Here is a 19,282-nt window from a genome sequence, read left to right as displayed (position 1 = left end):
GTCATTTCTGGTGGGATTCGAACACACGCCTCAGGATTAGAAGTCCAGCGCGCTATCCGCTGCGCTACAGAGACTTACTCTTGCGGTTGTGAGGAACTAACTCAAATGTTTCTTTACATCATTTCATTATCTTATAAAACTTCATGCGTAATTATAAAAAACACAACTACATCCAATTTTCACACCACCAGTTACTTTTCTTTTATATTTCTTTCTAGTAAATACACTATTTTCAAGAGAAAACATTACAAAGTCATCTCTGGTGGGATTCGAACCCACGGCCTCTGGATTAGAAGTCCAGCGCGCTATCCGCTGCGCTTCAGAGACTTACCCTTGCGGTTGTGAGGAACTATCTCAAATTTTTCTTTACATCATTTCATTATCTTATAAAAGTTCATGCGTAATTATAAAAAACACAACTACATCCAATTTTCACACCACCAGTTACTTTTCTTTTATATTTCTTTCTAGTAAATACACTATTTTCAAAAGAAAACATTACAAAGTCATCTCTGGGGGGATTCGAACCCACGGCCTCTGGATTAGAAGTCCAGCGCGCTATCCGCTGCGCTACAGAGACTTACTCTTGATATTGTGAGGAACTATCTCAAATTTTTCTTTAAATCATTTCATTATCTTATAAAACTTCATGCGTAATTATAAAAAACACAACTACATCCAATTTTCACACCACCAGTTACTTTTCTTTTATATTTCTTTCTAGTAAATACACTATTTTCAAAAGAAAACATTACAAAGTCATCTCCGGTGGGATTCGAACCCACGGCCTCTGGATTAGAAGTCCAGCGCGCTATCCGCTTCGCTACAGAGACTAACTCTTGATATTGTGAGGAACTATCTCAACTTTTTCTTTAAATCATTTCATTATCTTATAAAACTTCATGCGTAATTATAAAAAACACAACTACATCCAATTTTCACACCACCAGTTACTTTTCTTTTATATTTCTTTCTAGTAAATACACTATTTTCAAAAGAAAAGATTACAAAGTCATCTCTGGTGGGATTCGAACCCACGGCCTCTGGATTAGAAGTCCAGCGCGCTATCCGCTGCGCTACAGAGACTAACTCTTGATATTGTGAGGAACTATCTCAAATTTTTCTTTACATCATTTCATTATCTTATAAAACTTCATGCGTAATTATAAAAAACACAACTACATCCAATTTTCACACCACCAGTTACTTTTCTTTTATATTTCTTTCTAGTAAGTACACTATTTTCAAGAGAAAACATTACAAAGTCATCTCTGGTGGGATTCGAACCCACGGCCTCTGGATTAGAAGTCAAGTGCGCCATCCGCAGCGCTACAGAGACTAACTCTTGATATTGTGAGGAACTATCTCCAATTTTTCTTTAAATCATTTCATTATGTTATAAAACTTCATGCGTAATTATAAAAAACACAACTACATCCAATTTTCACACCACCAGTTACTTTTCTTTTATATTTCTTTCTAGTAAATACACTATTTTCAAAAGAAAACATTACAAATCATCTCTGGTGGGATTCGAACCCACGGCCTCTGGATTAGAAGTCCAGCGCGCTATCCGACTAACTCTTGATATTGTGAGGAACTATCTCAACTTTTTCTTTAAATCATTTCATTATCTTATAAAACTTCATGCGTAATTATAAAAAACACAACTACATCAAATTTTTACACCACCAGTTACTTTTCTTTTATATTTCTTTCTAGTAAATACACTATTTTCAAAAGAAAACATTACAAAGTAATCTCTGGTGGGATTCGAACCCACGGCCTCTGGATTAGAAGTCCAGCGCGCTATCCGCTGCGCTACAGAGACTAACTCTTGATATTGTGAGGAACTATCTCAACTTTTTCTTTAAATCATTTCATTATCTTATAAAACTTCATGCGTAATTATAAAAAACACAACTACATCCAATTTTCACACCACCAGTTACTTTTCTTTTATATTTCTTTCTAGTAAATACACTATTTTCAAAAGAAAACATTACAAAGTCATCTCTGGTGGGATTCGAACCCACGGCCTCTGTATTAGAAGTCCAGCGCGCTATCCGCTGCGCTACAGAGACTAACTCTTGATATTGTGAGGAACTATCTCAAATTTTTCTTTAAATCATTTCATTATCTTATAAAACTTCATGCGTAATTATAAAAAACACAACTACATCCAATTTTCACACCACCAGTTACTTTTCTTTTATATTTCTTTCTAGTAAATACACTATTTTAAAAAGAAAACATTACAAAGTCAGCTCTGGTGGGATTCGAACCCACGGCCTCTGGATTAGAAGTCCAGCGCGCTATCCGCTGCGCTACAGAGACTTACTGTTGCGGTCGTGAGAAACTATCTAAAAATTTTCTTTACATCATTTCATTATCTTATAAAACTTCATGCGTAATTATAAAAAACAAAACTACATCCAATTTTCACACCACCAGTTACTTTTCTTTTATATTTCTTTCGAATAAATACACTATTTAAAAAAAAAAAAATTACAAAGTCATCTCTCGTGGGATTCGAAGCCACGGCCTCTGGATTAGAAGTCCAGCGCGCTATCCGCTGCGCTACAGAGACTTACTCTTGCGGTTGTGAGGAACTATCTCACATTTTTCTTTAAATCATTTCATTATCTTATAAAACTTCATGCGTAATTATAAAAAACACAACTACATCCAATTTTCACACCACCAGTTACTTTTCTTTTATATTTCTTTCTAGTAAATACACTATTTTCAAAAAAAAAACATTACAAAGTCATTTCTTGTGGGATTCGAACACACGCCTCAGGATTAGAAGTCCAGCGCGCTATCCGCTGCGCTACAGAGACTTACCCTTGCGGTTGTGAGGAACTAACTCAAATGTTTCTTTACATCATTTCATTATCTTATAAAACTTCATGCGTAATTATAAAAAACACAACTACATCCAATTTTCACACCACCAGTTACTTTTCTTTTATATTTCTTTCTAGTAAATACACTATTTTCAAAAGAAAACATTACAAAGTCATCTCTGGTGGGATTCGAACCCACGGCCTCTTGATTAGAAGTCCAGCGCGCTATCCGCTGCGCTTCAGAGACTTCCCCTTGCGGTTGTGAGGAACTATCTCAAATTTTTCTTTAAATCATTTCATTATCTTATAAAAGTTCATGCGTAATTATAAAAAACACAACTACATCCAATTTTCACACCACCAGTTACTTTTCTTTTATATTTCTTTCTAGTAAATACACTATTTTCAAAAGAAAACATTACAAAGTCATCTCTGGTGGGATTCGAACCCACGGCCTCTGGATTAGAAGTCCAGCGCGCTATCCGCTGCGCTACAGAGACTAACTCTTGATATTGTGAGGAACTATCTCAAATTTTTTTTTAAATCATTTCATTATCTTATAAAACTTCATGCGTAATTATAAAAAACACAACTACATCCAATTTTCACACCACCAGTTACTTTTCTTTTATATTTCTTTCTAGTAAATACATTATTTTCAAAAGAAAACATTACAAAGTCATCTCTGGTGGGATTCGAACCCACGGCCTCTGGATTAGAAGTCCAGCGCGCTATCCGCTGCGCTACCAAGACTAACTCTTGGTATTGTGAGGAACTATCTCAAATTTTTCTTTAAATCATTTCATTATGTTATAAAACTTCATGCGTAATTATAAAAAAACACAACTACATCCAATTTTCACACCACCAGTTACTTTTCTTTTATATTTCTTTCTAGTAAATACACTATTTTCAAAAGAAAACATTACAAAGTCATCTCTGGTGGGATTCGAACCCACGGCCTCTGGATTAGAAGTCCAGCGCGCTATCCGCTGCGTTACAGAGACTAACTCTTGATATTGTGAGGAACTATCTCAAATTTTTCTTTAAATCATTTCATTATCTTATAAAACTTCATGCGTAATTATAAAAAACACAACTACATCCAATTTTCACACCACCAGTTACTTTTCTTTTATATTTCGTTCTAATAAATACACTATTTAAAAAAAAAAAAATTACAAAGTCATCTCTGGTGGGATTCGAAGCCACGGCCTCTGGATTAGAAGTCCAGCGCGCTATCCGCTGCGCTACAGAGACTTACTCTTGCGGTTGTGAGGAACTATCTCACATTTTTCTTTAAATCATTTCATTATCTTATAAAACTTCATGCGTAATTATAAAAAACACAACTACATCCAATTTTCACACCACCAGTTACTTTTCTTTTATATTTCTTTCTAGTAAATACACTATTTTCAAAAAAAAAACATTACAAAGTCATTTCTGGTGGGATTCGAACACACGCCTCAGGATTAGAAGTCCAGCGCGCTATCCGCTGCGCTACAGAGACTTACCCTTGCGGTTGTGAGGAACTAACTCAAATGTTTCTTTACATCATTTCATTATCTTATAAAACTTCATGCGTAATTATAAAAAACACAACTACATCCAATTTTCACACCACCAGTTACTTTTCTTTTATATTTCTTTCTAGTAAATACACTATTTTCAAGAGAAAACATTACAAAGTCATCTCTGGTGGGATTCGAACCCACGGCCTCTGGATTAGAAGTCCAGCGCGCTATCCGCTGCGCTTCAGAGACTTACCCTTGCGGTTGTGAGGAACTATCTCAAATTTTTCTTTACATCATTTCATTATCTTATAAAAGTTCATGCGTAATTATAAAAAACACAACTACATCCAATTTTCACACCACCAGTTATTTCTCTTTTATATTTCTTTCTAGTAAATACACTATTTTCAAAAGAAAACATTACAAAGTCATCTCTGGGGGGATTCGAACCCACGGCCTCTGGATTAGAAGTCCAGCGCGCTATCCGCTGCGCTACAGAGACTTACTCTTGATATTGTGAGGAACTATCTCACATTTTTCTTTACATCATTTCATTATCTTATAAAACTTCATGCGTAATTATAAAAAACACAACTACATCCAATTTTCACACCACCAGTTACTTTTCTTTTATATTTCTTTCTAGTAAATACACTATTTTCAAAAGAAAACATTACAAAGTCATCTCTGGTGGGATTCGAACACACGGCCTCTGGATTAGAAGTCCAGCGCGCTATCCGCTGCGCTACAGAGACTTACTCTTGCGGTTGTGAGGAACTATCTCAAATTTTTCTTTACATCATTTCATTATCTTATAAAACTTCATGCGTAATTATAAAAAACACAACTACATCCAATTTTCACACCACCAGTTACTTTTCTTTTATATTTCGTTCTAATAAATACACTATTTAAAAAAAAAAAAATTACAAAGTCATCTCTGGTGGGATTCGAAGCCACGGCCTCTGGATTAGAAGTCCAGCGCGCTATCCGCTGCGCTACAGAGACTTACTCTTGCGGTTGTGAGGAACTATCTAACATTTTTCTTTAAATCATTTCATTATCTTATAAAACTTCATGCGTAATTATAAAAAACACAACTACATCCAATTTTCACACCACCAGTTACTTTTCTTTTATATTTCTTTCTAGTAAATACACTATTTTCAAAAAAAAAACATTACAAAGTCATTTCTGGTGGGATTCGAAAACACGTCTCAGGATTAGAAGTCCAGCGCGCTATCCGCTGCGCTACAGAGACTTACCCTTGCGGTTGTGAGGAACTAACTCAAATGTTTCTTTACATCATTTCATTATCTTATAAAACTTCATGCGTAATTATAAAAAACACAACTACATCCAATTTTCACACCACCAGTTACTTTTCTTTTATATTTCTTTCTAGTAAATACACTATTTTCAAGAGAAAACATTACAAAGTCATCTCTGGTGGGATTCGAACCCACGGCCTCTGGATTAGAAGTCCAGCGCGCTATCCGCTGCGCTTCAGAGACTTACCCTTGCGGCTGTGAGGAACTATCTCAAATTTTTCTTTACATCATTTCATTATCTTATAAAAGTTCATGCGTAATTATAAAAAACACAACTACATCCAATTTTCACACCACCAGTTACTTTTCTTTTATATTTCTTTCTAGTAAATACACTATTTTCAAAAGAAAACATTACAAAGTCATCTCTGGGGGGATTCGAACCCACGGCCTCTGGATTAGAAGTCCAGCGCGCTATCCGCTGCGCTACAGAGACTTACTCTTGATATTGTGAGGAACTATCTCAAATTTTTCTTTAAATCATTTCATTATCTTATAAAACTTCATGCGTAATTATAAAAAACACAACTACATCCAATTTTCACACCACCAGTTACTTTTCTTTTATATTTCTTTCTAGTAAATACACTATTTTCAAAAGAAAACATTACAAAGTCATCTCTGGTGGGATTCGAACACACGGCCTCTGGATTAGAAGTCCAGCGCGCTATCCGCTGCGCTACAGAGACTTACTCTTGCGGTTGTGAGGAACTATCTCAAATTTTTCTTTACATCATTTCATTATCTTATAAAAGTTCATGCGTAATTATAAAAAACACAACTACATCCAATTTTCACACCACCAGTTACTTTTCTTTTATATTTCGTTCTAATAAATACACTATTTAAAAAAAAAAAAATTACAAAGTCATCTCTGGTGGGATTCGAAGCCACGGCCTCTGGATTAGAAGTCCAGCGCGCTATCCGCTGCGCTACAGATACTTACTCTTGCGGTTGTGAGGAACTATCTCACATTTTTCTTTAAATCATTTCATTATCTTATAAAACTTCATGCGTAATTATAAAAAACACAACTACATCCAATTTTCACACCACCAGTTACTTTTCTTTTATATTTCTTTCTAGTAAATACACTATTTTCAAAAAAAAAACATTACAAAGTCATTTCTGGTGGGATTCGAACACACGCCTCAGGATTAGAAGTCCAGCGCGCTATCCGCTGCGCTACAGAGACTTACCCTTGCGGTTGTGAGGAACTAACTCAAATGTTTCTTTACATCATTTCATTATCTTATAAAACTTCATGCGTAATTATAAAAAACACAACTACATCCAATTTTCACACCACCAGTTACTTTTCTTTTATATTTCTTTCTAGTAAATACACTATTTTCAAGAGAAAACATTACAAAGTCATCTCTGGTGGGATTCGAACCCACGGCCTCTGGATTAGAAGTCCAGCGCGCTATCCGCTGCGCTTCAGAGACTTACCCTTGCGGCTGTGAGGAACTATCTCAAATTTTTCTTTACATCATTTCATTATCTTATAAAAGTTCATGCGTAATTATAAAAAACACAACTACATCCAATTTTCACACCACCAGTTACTTTTCTTTTATATTTCTTTCTAGTAAATACACTATTTTCAAAAGAAAACATTACAAAGTCATCTCTGGGGGGATTCGAACCCACGGCCTCTGGATTAGAAGTCCAGCGCGCTATCCGCTGCGCTACAGAGACTTACTCTTGATATTGTGAGGAACTATCTCAAATTTTTCTTTAAATCATTTCATTATCTTATAAAACTTCATGCGTAATTATAAAAAACACAACTACATCCAATTTTCACACCACCAGTTACTTTTCTTTTATATTTCTTTCTAGTAAATACACTATTTTCAAAAGAAAACATTACAAAGTCATCTCTGGTGGGATTCGAACCCACGGCCTCTGGATTAGAAGTCCAGCGCGCTATCCGCTTCGCTACAGAGACTAACTCTTGATATTGTGAGGAACTATCTCAACTTTTTCTTTAAATCATTTCATTATCTTATAAAACTTCATGCGTAATTATAAAAAACACAACTACATCCAATTTTCACACCACCAGTTACTTTTCTTTTATATTTCTTTCTAGTAAATACACTATTTTCAAAAGAAAAGATTACAAAGTCATCTCTGGTGGGATTCGAACCCACGGCCTCTGGATTAGAAGTCCAGCGCGCTATCCGCTGCGCTACAGAGACTAACTCTTGATATTGTGAGGAACTATCTCAAATTTTTCTTTACATCATTTCATTATCTTATAAAACTTCATGCGTAATTATAAAAAACACAACTACATCCAATTTTCACACCACCAGTTACTTTTCTTTTATATTTCTTTCTAGTAAATACACTATTTTCAAGAGAAACATTACAAAGTCATCTCTGGTGGGATTCGAACCCACGGCCTCTGGATTAGAAGTCAAGTGCGCTATCCGCAGCGCTACAGAGACTAACTCTTGATATTGTGAGGAACTATCTCCAATTTTTCTTTAAATCATTTCATTATGTTATAAAACTTCATGCGTAATTATAAAAAACACAACTACATCCAATTTTCACACCACCAGTTACTTTTCTTTTATATTTCTTTCTAGTAAATACACTATTTTCAAAAGAAAACATTACAAATCATCTCTGGTGGGATTCGAACCCACGGCCTCTGGATTAGAAGTCCAGCGCGCTATCCGACTAACTCTTGATATTGTGAGGAACTATCTCAACTTTTTCTTTAAATCATTTCATTATCTTATAAAACTTCATGCGTAATTATAAAAAACACAACTACATCAAATTTTTACACCACCAGTTACTTTTCTTTTATATTTCTTTCTAGTAAATACACTATTTTCAAAAGAAAACATTACAAAGTAATCTCTGGTGGGATTCGAACCCACGGCCTCTGGATTAGAAGTCCAGCGCGCTATCCGCTGCGCTACAGAGACTAACTCTTGATATTGTGAGGAACTATCTCAACTTTTTCTTTAAATCATTTCATTATCTTATAAAACTTCATGCGTAATTATAAAAAACACAACTACATCCAATTTTCACACCACCAGTTACTTTTCTTTTATATTTCTTTCTAGTAAATACACTATTTTCAAAAGAAAAGATTACAAAGTCATCTCTGGTGGGATTCGAACCCACGGCCTCTGTATTAGAAGTCCAGCGCGCTATCCGCTGCGCTACAGAGACTAACTCTTGATATTGTGAGGAACTATCTCAAATTTTTCTTTAAATCATTTCATTATCTTATAAAACTTCATGCGTAATTATAAAAAACACAACTACATCCAATTTTCACACCACCAGTTACTTTTCTTTTATATTTCTTTCTAGTAAATACACTATTTTCAAGAGAAAACATTACAAAGTCATCTCTGGTGGGATTCGAACCCACGGCCTCTGGATTAGAAGTCCAGCGCGCTATCCGCTGCGCTTCAGAGACTTACCCTTGCGGCTGTGAGGAACTATCTCAAATTTTTCTTTACATCATTTCATTATCTTATAAAAGTTCATGCGTAATTATAAAAAACACAACTACATCCAATTTTCACACCACCAGTTACTTTTCTTTTATATTTCTTTCTAGTAAATACACTATTTTCAAAAGAAAACATTACAAAGTCATCTCTGGGGGGATTCGAACCCACGGCCTCTGGATTAGAAGTCCAGCGCGCTATCCGCTGCGCTACAGAGACTTACTCTTGATATTGTGAGGAACTATCTCAAATTTTTCTTTAAATCATTTCATTATCTTATAAAACTTCATGCGTAATTATAAAAAACACAACTACATCCAATTTTCACACCACCAGTTACTTTTCTTTTATATTTCTTTCTAGTAAATACACTATTTTCAAAAGAAAACATTACAAAGTCATCTCTGGTGGGATTCGAACCCACGGCCTCTGGATTAGAAGTCCAGCGCGCTATCCGCTTCGCTACAGAGACTAACTCTTGATATTGTGAGGAACTATCTCAACTTTTTCTTTAAATCATTTCATTATCTTATAAAACTTCATGCGTAATTATAAAAAACACAACTACATCCAATTTTCACACCACCAGTTACTTTTCTTTTATATTTCTTTTAAGTAAATACACTATTTTCAAAAGAAAAGATTACAAAGTCATCTCTGGTGGGATTCGAACCCACGGCCTCTGGATTAGAAGTCCAGCGCGCTATCCGCTGCGCTACAGAGACTAACTCTTGATATTGTGAGGAACTATCTCAAATTTTTCTTTACATCATTTCATTATCTTATAAAACTTCATGCGTAATTATAAAAAACACAACTACATCCAATTTTCACACCACCAGTTACTTTTCTTTTATATTTCTTTCTAGTAAATACACTATTTTCAAGAGAAAACATTACAAAGTCATCTCTGGTGGGATTCGAACCCACGGCCTCTGGATTAGAAGTCAAGTGCGCTATCCGCAGCGCTACAGAGACTAACTCTTGATATTGTGAGGAACTATCTCCAATTTTTCTTTAAATCATTTCATTATGTTATAAAACTTCATGCGTAATTATAAAAAACACAACTACATCCAATTTTCACACCACCAGTTACTTTTCTTTTATATTTCTTTCTAGTAAATACACTATTTTCAAAAGAAAACATTACAAATCATCTCTGGTGGGATTCGAACCCACGGCCTCTGGATTAGAAGTCCAGCGCGCTATCCGACTAACTCTTGATATTGTGAGGAACAATCTCAACTTTTTCTTTAAATCATTTCATTATCTTATAAAACTTCATGCGTAATTATAAAAAACACAACTACATCAAATTTTTACACCACCAGTTACTTTTCTTTTATATTTCTTTCTAGTAAATACACTATTTTCAAAAGAAAACATTACAAAGTAATCTCTGGTGGGATTCGAACCCACGGCCTCTGGATTAGAAGTCCAGCGCGCTATCCGCTGCGCTACAGAGACTAACTCTTGATATTGTGAGGAACTATCTCAACTTTTTCTTTAAATCATTTCATTATCTTATAAAACTTCATGCGTAATTATAAAAAACACAACTACATCCAATTTTCACACCACCAGTTACTTTTCTTTTATATTTCTTTCTAGTAAATACACTATTTTCAAAAGAAAAGATTACAAAGTCATCTCTGGTGGGATTCGAACCCACGGCCTCTGTATTAGAAATCCAGCGCGCTATCCGCTGCGCTACAGAGACTAACTCTTGATATTGTGAGGAACTATCTCAAAATTTTCTTTAAATCATTTCATTATCTTATAAAACTTCATGCGTAATTATAAAAAACACAACTACATCCAATTTTCTCACCACCAGTTACTTTTCTTTTATATTTCTTTCTAGTAAATACACTATTTTAAAAAGAAAACATTACAAAGTCAGCTCTGGTGGGATTCGAACCCACGGCCTCTGGATTAGAAGTCCAGCGCGCTATCCGCTGCGCTACAGAGACTTACTGTTGCGGTCGTGAGAAACTATCTAAAAATTTTCTTTACATCATTTCATTATCTTATAAAACTTCATGCGTAATTATAAAAAACACAACTACATCCAATTTTCACACCACCAGTTACTTTTCTTTTATATTTCTTTCGAATAAATACACTATTCAAAAAAAAAAAAATTACAAAGTCATCTCTCGTGGGATTCGAAGCCACGGCCTCTGGATTAGAAGTCCAGCGCGCTATCCGCTGCGCTACAGAGACTTACTCTTGCGGTTGTGAGGAACTATCTCACATTTTTCTTTAAATCATTTCATTATCTTATAAAACTTCATGCGTAATTATAAAAAACACAACTACATCCAATTTTCACACCACCAGTTACTTTTCTTTTATATTTCTTTCTAGTAAATACACTATTTTCAAAAAAAAAACATTACAAAGTCATTTCTTGTGGGATTCGAACACACGCCTCAGTTTTAGAAGTCCAGCGCGCTATCCGCTGCGCTACAGAGACTTACCCTTGCGGTTGTGAGGAACTAACTCAAATGTTTCTTTACATCATTTCATTATCTTATAAAACTTCATGCGTAATTATAAAAAACACAACTACATCCAATTTTCACACCACCAGTTACTTTTCTTTTATATTTCTTTCTAGTAAATACACTATTTTCAAAAGAAAACATTACAAAGTCATCTCTGGTGGGATTCGAACCCACGGCCTCTGGATTAGAAGTCCAGCGCGCTATCCGCTGCGCTTCAGAGACTTCCCCTTGCGGTTGTGAGGAACTATCTCAAATTTTTCTTTACATCATTTCATTATCTTATAAAAGTTCATGCGTAATTATAAAAAACACAACTACATCCAATTTTCACACCACCAGTTACTTTTCTTTTATATTTCTTTCTAGTAAATACACTATTTTCAAAAGAAAACATTACAAAGTCATCTCTAGGGGGATTCGAACCCACGGCCTCTGGATTAGAAGTCCAGCGCGCTATCCGCTGCGCTACAGAGACTTACTCTTGCGGTTGTGAGGAACTATCTCAAATTTTTCTTTAAATCATTTCATTATCTTATAAAAGTTCATGCGTAATTATAAAAAACACAACTACATCCAATTTTCACACCACCAGTTACTTTTCTTTTATATTTCTTTCTAGTAAATACACTATTTTCAAAAGAAAACATTACAAAGTCATCTCTGGTGGGATTCGAACCCACGGCCTCTGGATTAGAAGTCCAGCGCGCTATCCGCTGCGCTACAGAGACTAACTCTTGATATTGTGAGGAACTATCTCAAATTTTTTTTTAAATCATTTCATTATCTTATAAAACTTCATGCGTAATTATAAAAAACACAACTACATCCAATTTTCACACCACCAGTTACTTTTCTTTTATATTTCTTTCTAGTAAATACATTATTTTCAAAAGAAAACATTACAAAGTCATCTCTGGTGGGATTCGAACCCACGGCCTCTGGATTAGAAGTCCAGCGCGCTATCCGCTGCGCTACAGAGACTAACTCTTGATATTGTGAGGAACTATCTCAAATTTTTCTTTAAATCATTTCATTATGTTATAAAACTTCATGCGTAATTATAAAAAAACACAACTACATCCAATTTTCACACCACCAGTTACTTTTCTTTTATATTTCTTTCTAGTAAATACACTATTTTCAAAAGAAAACATTACAAAGTCATCTCTGGTGGGATTCGAACCCACGGCCTCTGGATTAGAAGTCCAGCGCTATCCGCTTCGCTACAGAGACTAACTCTTGATATTGTGAGGAACTATCTCAAATTTTTCTTTAAATCATTTCATTATCTTATAAAACTTCATGCGTAATTATAAAAAACACAACTACATCCAATTTTCACACCACCAGTTACTTTTCTTTTATATTTCTTTCTAGTAAATACACTATTTTCAAAAGAAAAGATTACAAAGTCATCTCTGGTGGGATTCGAACCCACGGCCTCTGGATTAGAAGTCCAGCGCGCTATCCGCTGCGTTACAGAGACTAACTCTTGATATTGTGAGGAACTATCTCCAATTTTTCTTTAAATCATTTCATTATCTTATAAAACTTCATGCGTAATTATAAAAAACACAACTACATCCAATTTTCACACCACCAGTTACTTTTCTTTTATATTTCTTTCTAGTAAATACACTATTTTCAAAAGAAAACATTACAAAGTCATCTCTGGTGGGATTCGAACCCACGGCCTCTGGATTAGAAGTCCAGCGCGCTATCCGCTTCGCTACAGAGACTAACTCTTGATATTGTGAGGAACTATCTCAAATTTTTCTTTAAATCATTTCATTATCTTATAAAACTTCATGCGTAATTATAAAAAACACAACTACATCCAATTTTCACACCACCAGTTACTTTTCTTTTATATTTCTTTCTAGTAAATACACTATTTTCAAAAGAAAAGATTACAAAGTCATCTCTGGTGGGATTCGAACCCACGGCCTCTGGATTAGAAGTCCAGCGCGCTATCCGCTGCGTTACAGAGACTAACTCTTGATATTGTGAGGAACTATCTCAAATTTTTCTTTAAATCATTTCATTATCTTATAAAACTTCATGCGTAATTATAAAAAACACAACTACATCCAATTTTCACACCACCAGTTACTTTTCTTTTATATTTCGTTCTAATAAATACACTATTTAAAAAAAAAAAAATTACAAAGTCATCTCTGGTGGGATTCGAAGCCACGGCCTCTGGATTAGAAGTCCAGCGCGCTATCCGCTGCGCTACAGAGACTTACTCTTGCGGTTGTGAGGAACTATCTCACATTTTTCTTTAAATCATTTCATTATCTTATAAAACTTCATGCGTAATTATAAAAGACACAACTACATCCAATTTTCACACCACCAGTTACTTTTCTTTTATATTTCTTTCTAGTAAATACACTATTTTCAAAAAAAAAACATTACAAAGTCATTTCTGGTGGGATTCGAACACACGCCTCAAGATTAGAAGTCCAGCGCGCTATCCGCTGCGCTACAGAGACTTACCCTTGCGGTTGTGAGGAACTAACTCAAATGTTTCTTTACATCATTTCATTATCTTATAAAACTTCATGCGTAATTATAAAAAACACAACTACATCCAATTTTCACACCACCAGTTACTTTTCTTTTATATTTCTTTCTAGTAAATACACTATTTTCAAGAGAAAACATTACAAAGTCATCTCTGGTGGGATTCGAACCCACGGCCTCTGGATTAGAAGTCCAGCGCGCTATCCGCTGCGCTTCAGAGACTTACCCTTGCGGTTGTGAGGAACTATCTCAAATTTTTCTTTACATCATTTCATTATCTTATAAAAGTTCATGCGTAATTATAAAAAACACAACTACATCCAATTTTCACACCACCAGTTATTTCTCTTTTATATTTCTTTCTAGTAAATACACTATTTTCAAAAGAAAACATTACAAAGTCATCTCTGGGGGGATTCGAACCCACGACCTCTGGATTAGAAGTCCAGCGCGCTATCCGCTGCGCTACAGAGACTTACTCTTGATATTGTGAGGAACTATCTCACATTTTTCTTTACATCATTTCATTATCTTATAAAACTTCATGCGTAATTATAAAAAACACAACTACATCCAATTTTCACACCACCAGTTACTTTTCTTTTATATTTCTTTCTAGTAAATACACTATTTTCAAAAGAAAACATTACAAAGTCATCTCTGGTGGGATTCGAACACACGGCCTCTGGATTAGAAGTCCAGCGCGCTATCCGCTGCGCTACAGAGACTTACTCTTGCGGTTGTGAGGAACTATCTCAAATTTTTCTTTACATCATTTCATTATCTTATAAAACTTCATGCGTAATTATAAAAAACACAACTACATCCAATTTTCACACCACCAGTTACTTTTCTTTTATATTTCGTTCTAATAAATACACTATTTAAAAAAAAAAAAATTACAAAGTCATCTCTGGTGGGATTCGAAGCCACGGCCTCTGGATTAGAAGTCCAGCGCGCTATCCGCTGCGCTACAGAGACTTACTCTTGATATTGTGAGGAACTATCTCACATTTTTCTTTAAATCATTTCATTATCTTATAAAACTTCATGCGTAATTATAAAAAACACAACTACATCCAATTTTCACACCACCAGTTACTTTTCTTTTATATTTCTTTCTAGTAAATACACTATTTTCAAAAAAAAAACATTACAAAGTCATTTCTGGTGGGATTCGAACACACGCCTCAGGATTAGAAGTCCAGCGCGCTATCCGCTGCGCTACAGAGACTTACCCTTGCGGTTGTGAGGAACTAACTCAAATGTTTCTTTACATCATTTCATTATCTTATAAAATTTCATGCGTAATTATAAAAAACACAACTACATCCAATTTTCACACCACCAGTTACTTTTCTTTTATATTTCTTTCTAGTAAATACACTATTTTCAAGAGAAAACATTACAAAGTCATCTCTGGTGGGATTCGAACCCACGGCCTCTGGATTAGAAGTCCAGCGCGCTATCCGCTGCGCTTCAGAGACTTACCCTTGCGGCTGTGAGGAACTATCTCAAATTTTTCTTTACATCATTTCATTATCTTATAAAAGTTCATGCGTAATTATAAAAAACACAACTACATCCAATTTTCACACCACCAGTTACTTTTCTTTTATATTTCTTTCTAGTAAATACACTATTTTCAAAAGAAAACATTACAAAGTCATCTCTGGGGGGATTCGAACCCACGGCCTCTGGATTAGAAGTCCAGCGCGCTATCCGCTGCGCTACAGAGACTTACTCTTGATATTGTGAGGAACTATCTCAAATTTTTCTTTAAATCATTTCATTATCTTATAAAACTTCATGCGTAATTATAAAAAACACAACTACATCCAATTTTCACACCACCAGTTACTTTTCTTTTATATTTCTTTCTAGTAAATACACTATTTTCAAAAGAAAACATTACAAAGTCATCTCTGGTGGGATTCGAACACACGGCCTCTGGATTAGAAGTCCAGCGCGCTATCCGCTGCGCTACAGAGACTTACTCTTGCGGTTGTGAGGAACTATCTCAAATTTTTCTTTACATCATTTCATTATCTTATAAAACTTCATGCGTAATTATAAAAAACACAACTACATCCAATTTTCACACCACCAGTTACTTTTCTTTTATATTTCGTTCTAATAAATACACTATTTAAAAAAAAAAAAATTACAAAGTCATCTCTGGTGGGATTCGAAGCCACGGCCTCTGGATTAGAAGTCCAGCGCGCTATCCGCTGCGCTACAGAGACTTACTCTTGCGGTTGTGAGGAACTATCTCACATTTTTCTTTAAATCATTTCATTATCTTATAAAACTTCATGCGTAATTATAAAAAACACAACTACATCCAATTTTCACACCACCAGTTACTTTTCTTTTATATTTCTTTCTAGTAAATACACTATTTTCAAAAAAAAAACATTACAAAGTCATTTCTGGTGGGATTCGAACACACGCCTCAGGATTAGAAGTCCAGCGCGCTATCCGCTGCGCTACAGAGACTTACCCTTGCGGTTGTGAGGAACTAACTCAAATGTTTCTTTACATCATTTCATTATCTTATAAAACTTCATGCGTAATTATAAAAAACACAACTACATCCAATTTTCACACCACCAGTTACTTTTCTTTTATATTTCTTTCTAGTAAATACACTATTTTCAAGAGAAAACATTACAAAGTCATCTCTGGTGGGATTCGAACCCACGGCCTCTGGATTAGAAGTCCAGCGCGCTATCCGCTGCGCTTCAGAGACTTACCCTTGCGGCTGTGAGGAACTATCTCAAATTTTTCTTTACATCATTTCATTATCTTATAAAAGTTCATGCGTAATTATAAAAAACACAACTACATCCAATTTTCACACCACCAGTTACTTTTCTTTTATATTTCTTTCTAGTAAATACACTATTTTCAAAAGAAAACATTACAAAGTCATCTCTGGGGGGATTCGAACCCACGGCCTCTGGATTAGAAGTCCAGCGCGCTATCCGCTGCGCTACAGAGACTTACTCTTGATATTGTGAGGAACTATCTCAAATTTTTCTTTAAATCATTTCATTATCTTATAAAACTTCATGCGTAATTATAAAAAACACAACTACATCCAATTTTCACACCACCAGTTACTTTTCTTTTATATTTCTTTCTAGTAAATACACTATTTTCAAAAGAAAACATTACAAAGTCATCTCTGGTGGGATTCGAACCCACGGCCTCTGGATTAGAAGTCCAGCGCGCTATCCGCTTCGCTACAGAGACTAACTCTTGATATTGTGAGGAACTATCTCAACTTTTTCTTTAAATCATTTCATTATCTTATAAAACTTCATGCGTAATTATAAAAAACACAACTACATCCAATTTTCACACCACCAGTTACTTTTCTTTTATATTTCTTTCTAGTAAATACACTATTTTCAAAAGAAAAGATTACAAAGTCATCTCTGGTGGGATTCGAACCCACGGCCTCTGGATTAGAAGTCCAGCGCGCTATCCGCTGCGCTACAGAGACTAACTCTTGATATTGTGAGGAACTATCTCAAATTTTTCTTTACATCATTTCATTATCTTATAAAACTTCATGCGTAATTATAAAAAACACAACTACATCCAATTTTCACACCACCAGTTACTTTTCTTTTATATTTCTTTCTAGTAAATACACTATTTTCAAGAGAAACATTACAAAGTCATCTCTGGTGGGATTCGAACCCACGGCCTCTGGATTAGAAGTCAAGTGCGCTATCCGCAGCGCTACAGAGACTAACTCTTGATATTGTGAGGAACTATCTCCAATTTTTCTTTAAATCATTTCATTATGTTATAAAACTTCATGCGTAATTATAAAAAACACAACTACATCCAATTTTCACACCACCAGTTACTTTTCTTTTATATTTCTTTCTAGTAAATACACTATTTTCAAAAGAAAACATTACAAATCATCTCTGGTGGGATTCGAACCCACGGCCTCTGGATTAGAAGTCCAGCGCGCTATCCGACTAACTCTTGATATTGTGAGGAACTATCTCAACTTTTTCTTTAAATCATTTCATTATCTTATAAAACTTCATGCGTAATTATAAAAAACACAACTACATCAAATTTTTACACCACCAGTTACTTTTCTTTTATATTTCTTTCTAGTAAATACACTATTTTCAAAAGAAAACATTACAAAGTAATCTCTGGTGGGATTCGAACCCACGGCCTCTGGATTAGAAGTCCAGCGCGCTATCCGCTGCGCTACAGAGACTAACTCTTGATATTGTGAGGAACTATCTCAACTTTTTCTTTAAATCATTTCATTATCTTATAAAACTTCATGCGTAATTATAAAAAACACAACTACATCCAATTTTCACACCACCAGTTACTTTTCTTTTATATTTCTTTCTAGTAAATACACTATTTTCAAAAGAAAAGATTACAAAGTCATCTCTGGTGGGATTCGAACCCACGGCCTCTGTATTAGAAGTCCAGCGCGCTATCCGCTGCGCTACAGAGACTAACTCTTGATATTGTGAGGAACTATCTCAAATTTTTCTTTAAATCATTTCATTATCTTATAAAACTTCATGCGTAATTATAAAAAACACAACTACATCCAATTTTCACACCACCAGTTACTTTTCTTTTATATTTCTTTCTAGTAAATACACTATTTTCAAGAGAAAACATTACAAAGTCATCTCTGGTGGGATTCGAACCCACGGCCTCTGGATTAGAAGTCCAGCGCGCTATCCGCTGCGCTTCAGAGACTTACCCTTGCGGCTGTGAGGAACTATCTCAAATTTTTCTTTACATCATTTCATTATCTTATAAAAGTTCATGCGTAATTATAAAAAACACAACTACATCCAATTTTCACACCACCAGTTACTTTTCTTTTATATTTCTTTCTAGTAAATACACTATTTTCAAAAGAAAACATTACAAAGTCATCTCTGGGGGGATTCGAACCCACGGCCTCTGGATTAGAAGTCCAGCGCGCTATCCGCTGCGCTACAGAGACTTACTCTTGATATTGTGAGGAACTATCTCAAATTTTTC

At 34.9% G+C, this 19,282-nt stretch overlaps 68 non-coding genes across 68 annotated transcripts; all 68 read right to left on the bottom strand.

The window, feature by feature from the left end:
• Positions 1-2: 2 nt before the first annotated feature.
• Trnar-ucu (transfer RNA arginine (anticodon UCU)) lies at positions 3-74 on the bottom strand. Its single transcript has one exon. It is a non-coding gene; the product is annotated as a tRNA-Arg (tRNA).
• Positions 75-254: 180 nt separating this feature from the next.
• Positions 255-327, bottom strand: Trnar-ucu (transfer RNA arginine (anticodon UCU)). Its single transcript has one exon. It is a non-coding gene; the product is annotated as a tRNA-Arg (tRNA).
• A 180-nt stretch (positions 328-507) lies between these two features.
• On the bottom strand, positions 508-580 carry Trnar-ucu (transfer RNA arginine (anticodon UCU)). The gene has a single exon. It is a non-coding gene; the product is annotated as a tRNA-Arg (tRNA).
• Positions 581-760: 180 nt separating this feature from the next.
• On the bottom strand, positions 761-833 carry Trnar-ucu (transfer RNA arginine (anticodon UCU)). Its single transcript has one exon. It is a non-coding gene; the product is annotated as a tRNA-Arg (tRNA).
• Positions 834-1,013: 180 nt separating this feature from the next.
• Trnar-ucu (transfer RNA arginine (anticodon UCU)) lies at positions 1,014-1,086 on the bottom strand. Its single transcript has one exon. It is a non-coding gene; the product is annotated as a tRNA-Arg (tRNA).
• Positions 1,087-1,758: 672 nt separating this feature from the next.
• Positions 1,759-1,831, bottom strand: Trnar-ucu (transfer RNA arginine (anticodon UCU)). Its single transcript has one exon. It is a non-coding gene; the product is annotated as a tRNA-Arg (tRNA).
• Positions 1,832-2,011: 180 nt separating this feature from the next.
• On the bottom strand, positions 2,012-2,084 carry Trnar-ucu (transfer RNA arginine (anticodon UCU)). Its single transcript has one exon. It is a non-coding gene; the product is annotated as a tRNA-Arg (tRNA).
• Positions 2,085-2,261: 177 nt separating this feature from the next.
• Positions 2,262-2,337, bottom strand: Trnar-ucu (transfer RNA arginine (anticodon UCU)). Its single transcript has one exon. It is a non-coding gene; the product is annotated as a tRNA-Arg (tRNA).
• A 180-nt stretch (positions 2,338-2,517) lies between these two features.
• Trnar-ucu (transfer RNA arginine (anticodon UCU)) lies at positions 2,518-2,590 on the bottom strand. Its single transcript has one exon. It is a non-coding gene; the product is annotated as a tRNA-Arg (tRNA).
• Positions 2,591-3,023: 433 nt separating this feature from the next.
• On the bottom strand, positions 3,024-3,096 carry Trnar-ucu (transfer RNA arginine (anticodon UCU)). The gene has a single exon. It is a non-coding gene; the product is annotated as a tRNA-Arg (tRNA).
• Positions 3,097-3,276: 180 nt separating this feature from the next.
• Positions 3,277-3,349, bottom strand: Trnar-ucu (transfer RNA arginine (anticodon UCU)). The gene has a single exon. It is a non-coding gene; the product is annotated as a tRNA-Arg (tRNA).
• Positions 3,350-3,529: 180 nt separating this feature from the next.
• Positions 3,530-3,602, bottom strand: Trnar-ucu (transfer RNA arginine (anticodon UCU)). Its single transcript has one exon. It is a non-coding gene; the product is annotated as a tRNA-Arg (tRNA).
• A 181-nt stretch (positions 3,603-3,783) lies between these two features.
• Positions 3,784-3,856, bottom strand: Trnar-ucu (transfer RNA arginine (anticodon UCU)). Its single transcript has one exon. It is a non-coding gene; the product is annotated as a tRNA-Arg (tRNA).
• Positions 3,857-4,036: 180 nt separating this feature from the next.
• Trnar-ucu (transfer RNA arginine (anticodon UCU)) lies at positions 4,037-4,109 on the bottom strand. Its single transcript has one exon. It is a non-coding gene; the product is annotated as a tRNA-Arg (tRNA).
• Positions 4,110-4,290: 181 nt separating this feature from the next.
• Positions 4,291-4,362, bottom strand: Trnar-ucu (transfer RNA arginine (anticodon UCU)). Its single transcript has one exon. It is a non-coding gene; the product is annotated as a tRNA-Arg (tRNA).
• Positions 4,363-4,542: 180 nt separating this feature from the next.
• On the bottom strand, positions 4,543-4,615 carry Trnar-ucu (transfer RNA arginine (anticodon UCU)). The gene has a single exon. It is a non-coding gene; the product is annotated as a tRNA-Arg (tRNA).
• Positions 4,616-4,795: 180 nt separating this feature from the next.
• Positions 4,796-4,868, bottom strand: Trnar-ucu (transfer RNA arginine (anticodon UCU)). Its single transcript has one exon. It is a non-coding gene; the product is annotated as a tRNA-Arg (tRNA).
• A 180-nt stretch (positions 4,869-5,048) lies between these two features.
• On the bottom strand, positions 5,049-5,121 carry Trnar-ucu (transfer RNA arginine (anticodon UCU)). The gene has a single exon. It is a non-coding gene; the product is annotated as a tRNA-Arg (tRNA).
• Positions 5,122-5,301: 180 nt separating this feature from the next.
• Trnar-ucu (transfer RNA arginine (anticodon UCU)) lies at positions 5,302-5,374 on the bottom strand. The gene has a single exon. It is a non-coding gene; the product is annotated as a tRNA-Arg (tRNA).
• A 433-nt stretch (positions 5,375-5,807) lies between these two features.
• Trnar-ucu (transfer RNA arginine (anticodon UCU)) lies at positions 5,808-5,880 on the bottom strand. The gene has a single exon. It is a non-coding gene; the product is annotated as a tRNA-Arg (tRNA).
• Positions 5,881-6,060: 180 nt separating this feature from the next.
• Positions 6,061-6,133, bottom strand: Trnar-ucu (transfer RNA arginine (anticodon UCU)). Its single transcript has one exon. It is a non-coding gene; the product is annotated as a tRNA-Arg (tRNA).
• Positions 6,134-6,313: 180 nt separating this feature from the next.
• On the bottom strand, positions 6,314-6,386 carry Trnar-ucu (transfer RNA arginine (anticodon UCU)). The gene has a single exon. It is a non-coding gene; the product is annotated as a tRNA-Arg (tRNA).
• A 180-nt stretch (positions 6,387-6,566) lies between these two features.
• Trnar-ucu (transfer RNA arginine (anticodon UCU)) lies at positions 6,567-6,639 on the bottom strand. The gene has a single exon. It is a non-coding gene; the product is annotated as a tRNA-Arg (tRNA).
• Positions 6,640-6,820: 181 nt separating this feature from the next.
• On the bottom strand, positions 6,821-6,892 carry Trnar-ucu (transfer RNA arginine (anticodon UCU)). The gene has a single exon. It is a non-coding gene; the product is annotated as a tRNA-Arg (tRNA).
• Positions 6,893-7,072: 180 nt separating this feature from the next.
• On the bottom strand, positions 7,073-7,145 carry Trnar-ucu (transfer RNA arginine (anticodon UCU)). The gene has a single exon. It is a non-coding gene; the product is annotated as a tRNA-Arg (tRNA).
• A 180-nt stretch (positions 7,146-7,325) lies between these two features.
• Positions 7,326-7,398, bottom strand: Trnar-ucu (transfer RNA arginine (anticodon UCU)). The gene has a single exon. It is a non-coding gene; the product is annotated as a tRNA-Arg (tRNA).
• A 180-nt stretch (positions 7,399-7,578) lies between these two features.
• Positions 7,579-7,651, bottom strand: Trnar-ucu (transfer RNA arginine (anticodon UCU)). The gene has a single exon. It is a non-coding gene; the product is annotated as a tRNA-Arg (tRNA).
• A 180-nt stretch (positions 7,652-7,831) lies between these two features.
• Positions 7,832-7,904, bottom strand: Trnar-ucu (transfer RNA arginine (anticodon UCU)). Its single transcript has one exon. It is a non-coding gene; the product is annotated as a tRNA-Arg (tRNA).
• Positions 7,905-8,083: 179 nt separating this feature from the next.
• Positions 8,084-8,156, bottom strand: Trnar-ucu (transfer RNA arginine (anticodon UCU)). The gene has a single exon. It is a non-coding gene; the product is annotated as a tRNA-Arg (tRNA).
• Positions 8,157-8,575: 419 nt separating this feature from the next.
• Trnar-ucu (transfer RNA arginine (anticodon UCU)) lies at positions 8,576-8,648 on the bottom strand. Its single transcript has one exon. It is a non-coding gene; the product is annotated as a tRNA-Arg (tRNA).
• Positions 8,649-8,828: 180 nt separating this feature from the next.
• Trnar-ucu (transfer RNA arginine (anticodon UCU)) lies at positions 8,829-8,901 on the bottom strand. Its single transcript has one exon. It is a non-coding gene; the product is annotated as a tRNA-Arg (tRNA).
• Positions 8,902-9,081: 180 nt separating this feature from the next.
• Trnar-ucu (transfer RNA arginine (anticodon UCU)) lies at positions 9,082-9,154 on the bottom strand. Its single transcript has one exon. It is a non-coding gene; the product is annotated as a tRNA-Arg (tRNA).
• Positions 9,155-9,334: 180 nt separating this feature from the next.
• On the bottom strand, positions 9,335-9,407 carry Trnar-ucu (transfer RNA arginine (anticodon UCU)). Its single transcript has one exon. It is a non-coding gene; the product is annotated as a tRNA-Arg (tRNA).
• A 180-nt stretch (positions 9,408-9,587) lies between these two features.
• Trnar-ucu (transfer RNA arginine (anticodon UCU)) lies at positions 9,588-9,660 on the bottom strand. The gene has a single exon. It is a non-coding gene; the product is annotated as a tRNA-Arg (tRNA).
• A 180-nt stretch (positions 9,661-9,840) lies between these two features.
• On the bottom strand, positions 9,841-9,913 carry Trnar-ucu (transfer RNA arginine (anticodon UCU)). The gene has a single exon. It is a non-coding gene; the product is annotated as a tRNA-Arg (tRNA).
• Positions 9,914-10,093: 180 nt separating this feature from the next.
• On the bottom strand, positions 10,094-10,166 carry Trnar-ucu (transfer RNA arginine (anticodon UCU)). Its single transcript has one exon. It is a non-coding gene; the product is annotated as a tRNA-Arg (tRNA).
• Positions 10,167-10,585: 419 nt separating this feature from the next.
• Trnar-ucu (transfer RNA arginine (anticodon UCU)) lies at positions 10,586-10,658 on the bottom strand. Its single transcript has one exon. It is a non-coding gene; the product is annotated as a tRNA-Arg (tRNA).
• A 180-nt stretch (positions 10,659-10,838) lies between these two features.
• Positions 10,839-10,911, bottom strand: Trnar-ucu (transfer RNA arginine (anticodon UCU)). Its single transcript has one exon. It is a non-coding gene; the product is annotated as a tRNA-Arg (tRNA).
• Positions 10,912-11,088: 177 nt separating this feature from the next.
• Positions 11,089-11,164, bottom strand: Trnar-ucu (transfer RNA arginine (anticodon UCU)). The gene has a single exon. It is a non-coding gene; the product is annotated as a tRNA-Arg (tRNA).
• Positions 11,165-11,344: 180 nt separating this feature from the next.
• Trnar-ucu (transfer RNA arginine (anticodon UCU)) lies at positions 11,345-11,417 on the bottom strand. Its single transcript has one exon. It is a non-coding gene; the product is annotated as a tRNA-Arg (tRNA).
• A 433-nt stretch (positions 11,418-11,850) lies between these two features.
• Trnar-ucu (transfer RNA arginine (anticodon UCU)) lies at positions 11,851-11,923 on the bottom strand. Its single transcript has one exon. It is a non-coding gene; the product is annotated as a tRNA-Arg (tRNA).
• A 180-nt stretch (positions 11,924-12,103) lies between these two features.
• On the bottom strand, positions 12,104-12,176 carry Trnar-ucu (transfer RNA arginine (anticodon UCU)). The gene has a single exon. It is a non-coding gene; the product is annotated as a tRNA-Arg (tRNA).
• Positions 12,177-12,356: 180 nt separating this feature from the next.
• Positions 12,357-12,429, bottom strand: Trnar-ucu (transfer RNA arginine (anticodon UCU)). Its single transcript has one exon. It is a non-coding gene; the product is annotated as a tRNA-Arg (tRNA).
• Positions 12,430-12,609: 180 nt separating this feature from the next.
• Positions 12,610-12,682, bottom strand: Trnar-ucu (transfer RNA arginine (anticodon UCU)). Its single transcript has one exon. It is a non-coding gene; the product is annotated as a tRNA-Arg (tRNA).
• Positions 12,683-12,863: 181 nt separating this feature from the next.
• Trnar-ucu (transfer RNA arginine (anticodon UCU)) lies at positions 12,864-12,934 on the bottom strand. Its single transcript has one exon. It is a non-coding gene; the product is annotated as a tRNA-Arg (tRNA).
• A 180-nt stretch (positions 12,935-13,114) lies between these two features.
• Positions 13,115-13,187, bottom strand: Trnar-ucu (transfer RNA arginine (anticodon UCU)). The gene has a single exon. It is a non-coding gene; the product is annotated as a tRNA-Arg (tRNA).
• Positions 13,188-13,367: 180 nt separating this feature from the next.
• Positions 13,368-13,440, bottom strand: Trnar-ucu (transfer RNA arginine (anticodon UCU)). Its single transcript has one exon. It is a non-coding gene; the product is annotated as a tRNA-Arg (tRNA).
• A 180-nt stretch (positions 13,441-13,620) lies between these two features.
• Trnar-ucu (transfer RNA arginine (anticodon UCU)) lies at positions 13,621-13,693 on the bottom strand. Its single transcript has one exon. It is a non-coding gene; the product is annotated as a tRNA-Arg (tRNA).
• A 180-nt stretch (positions 13,694-13,873) lies between these two features.
• Trnar-ucu (transfer RNA arginine (anticodon UCU)) lies at positions 13,874-13,946 on the bottom strand. The gene has a single exon. It is a non-coding gene; the product is annotated as a tRNA-Arg (tRNA).
• A 433-nt stretch (positions 13,947-14,379) lies between these two features.
• Trnar-ucu (transfer RNA arginine (anticodon UCU)) lies at positions 14,380-14,452 on the bottom strand. Its single transcript has one exon. It is a non-coding gene; the product is annotated as a tRNA-Arg (tRNA).
• Positions 14,453-14,632: 180 nt separating this feature from the next.
• On the bottom strand, positions 14,633-14,705 carry Trnar-ucu (transfer RNA arginine (anticodon UCU)). Its single transcript has one exon. It is a non-coding gene; the product is annotated as a tRNA-Arg (tRNA).
• A 180-nt stretch (positions 14,706-14,885) lies between these two features.
• On the bottom strand, positions 14,886-14,958 carry Trnar-ucu (transfer RNA arginine (anticodon UCU)). Its single transcript has one exon. It is a non-coding gene; the product is annotated as a tRNA-Arg (tRNA).
• A 180-nt stretch (positions 14,959-15,138) lies between these two features.
• Positions 15,139-15,211, bottom strand: Trnar-ucu (transfer RNA arginine (anticodon UCU)). The gene has a single exon. It is a non-coding gene; the product is annotated as a tRNA-Arg (tRNA).
• A 181-nt stretch (positions 15,212-15,392) lies between these two features.
• On the bottom strand, positions 15,393-15,464 carry Trnar-ucu (transfer RNA arginine (anticodon UCU)). Its single transcript has one exon. It is a non-coding gene; the product is annotated as a tRNA-Arg (tRNA).
• A 180-nt stretch (positions 15,465-15,644) lies between these two features.
• Trnar-ucu (transfer RNA arginine (anticodon UCU)) lies at positions 15,645-15,717 on the bottom strand. Its single transcript has one exon. It is a non-coding gene; the product is annotated as a tRNA-Arg (tRNA).
• A 180-nt stretch (positions 15,718-15,897) lies between these two features.
• On the bottom strand, positions 15,898-15,970 carry Trnar-ucu (transfer RNA arginine (anticodon UCU)). The gene has a single exon. It is a non-coding gene; the product is annotated as a tRNA-Arg (tRNA).
• A 180-nt stretch (positions 15,971-16,150) lies between these two features.
• Trnar-ucu (transfer RNA arginine (anticodon UCU)) lies at positions 16,151-16,223 on the bottom strand. The gene has a single exon. It is a non-coding gene; the product is annotated as a tRNA-Arg (tRNA).
• A 180-nt stretch (positions 16,224-16,403) lies between these two features.
• Positions 16,404-16,476, bottom strand: Trnar-ucu (transfer RNA arginine (anticodon UCU)). Its single transcript has one exon. It is a non-coding gene; the product is annotated as a tRNA-Arg (tRNA).
• Positions 16,477-16,657: 181 nt separating this feature from the next.
• On the bottom strand, positions 16,658-16,729 carry Trnar-ucu (transfer RNA arginine (anticodon UCU)). Its single transcript has one exon. It is a non-coding gene; the product is annotated as a tRNA-Arg (tRNA).
• A 180-nt stretch (positions 16,730-16,909) lies between these two features.
• Positions 16,910-16,982, bottom strand: Trnar-ucu (transfer RNA arginine (anticodon UCU)). Its single transcript has one exon. It is a non-coding gene; the product is annotated as a tRNA-Arg (tRNA).
• Positions 16,983-17,162: 180 nt separating this feature from the next.
• Positions 17,163-17,235, bottom strand: Trnar-ucu (transfer RNA arginine (anticodon UCU)). Its single transcript has one exon. It is a non-coding gene; the product is annotated as a tRNA-Arg (tRNA).
• Positions 17,236-17,415: 180 nt separating this feature from the next.
• On the bottom strand, positions 17,416-17,488 carry Trnar-ucu (transfer RNA arginine (anticodon UCU)). The gene has a single exon. It is a non-coding gene; the product is annotated as a tRNA-Arg (tRNA).
• A 180-nt stretch (positions 17,489-17,668) lies between these two features.
• On the bottom strand, positions 17,669-17,741 carry Trnar-ucu (transfer RNA arginine (anticodon UCU)). Its single transcript has one exon. It is a non-coding gene; the product is annotated as a tRNA-Arg (tRNA).
• Positions 17,742-17,920: 179 nt separating this feature from the next.
• Trnar-ucu (transfer RNA arginine (anticodon UCU)) lies at positions 17,921-17,993 on the bottom strand. Its single transcript has one exon. It is a non-coding gene; the product is annotated as a tRNA-Arg (tRNA).
• A 419-nt stretch (positions 17,994-18,412) lies between these two features.
• On the bottom strand, positions 18,413-18,485 carry Trnar-ucu (transfer RNA arginine (anticodon UCU)). Its single transcript has one exon. It is a non-coding gene; the product is annotated as a tRNA-Arg (tRNA).
• Positions 18,486-18,665: 180 nt separating this feature from the next.
• On the bottom strand, positions 18,666-18,738 carry Trnar-ucu (transfer RNA arginine (anticodon UCU)). Its single transcript has one exon. It is a non-coding gene; the product is annotated as a tRNA-Arg (tRNA).
• A 180-nt stretch (positions 18,739-18,918) lies between these two features.
• On the bottom strand, positions 18,919-18,991 carry Trnar-ucu (transfer RNA arginine (anticodon UCU)). Its single transcript has one exon. It is a non-coding gene; the product is annotated as a tRNA-Arg (tRNA).
• A 180-nt stretch (positions 18,992-19,171) lies between these two features.
• Positions 19,172-19,244, bottom strand: Trnar-ucu (transfer RNA arginine (anticodon UCU)). Its single transcript has one exon. It is a non-coding gene; the product is annotated as a tRNA-Arg (tRNA).
• Between the last annotated feature and the right edge of the window lie 38 nt (positions 19,245-19,282).

The sequence above is a fragment of the Euprymna scolopes genome, chromosome 1, assembly GCF_053919585.1.
Source record: "Euprymna scolopes isolate OS-2025 chromosome 1, ASM5391958v1, whole genome shotgun sequence".
NCBI lineage: Eukaryota > Metazoa > Mollusca > Cephalopoda > Sepiida > Sepiolidae > Euprymna > Euprymna scolopes.
This window is presented reverse-complemented; position numbering and strand designations above follow the sequence as displayed.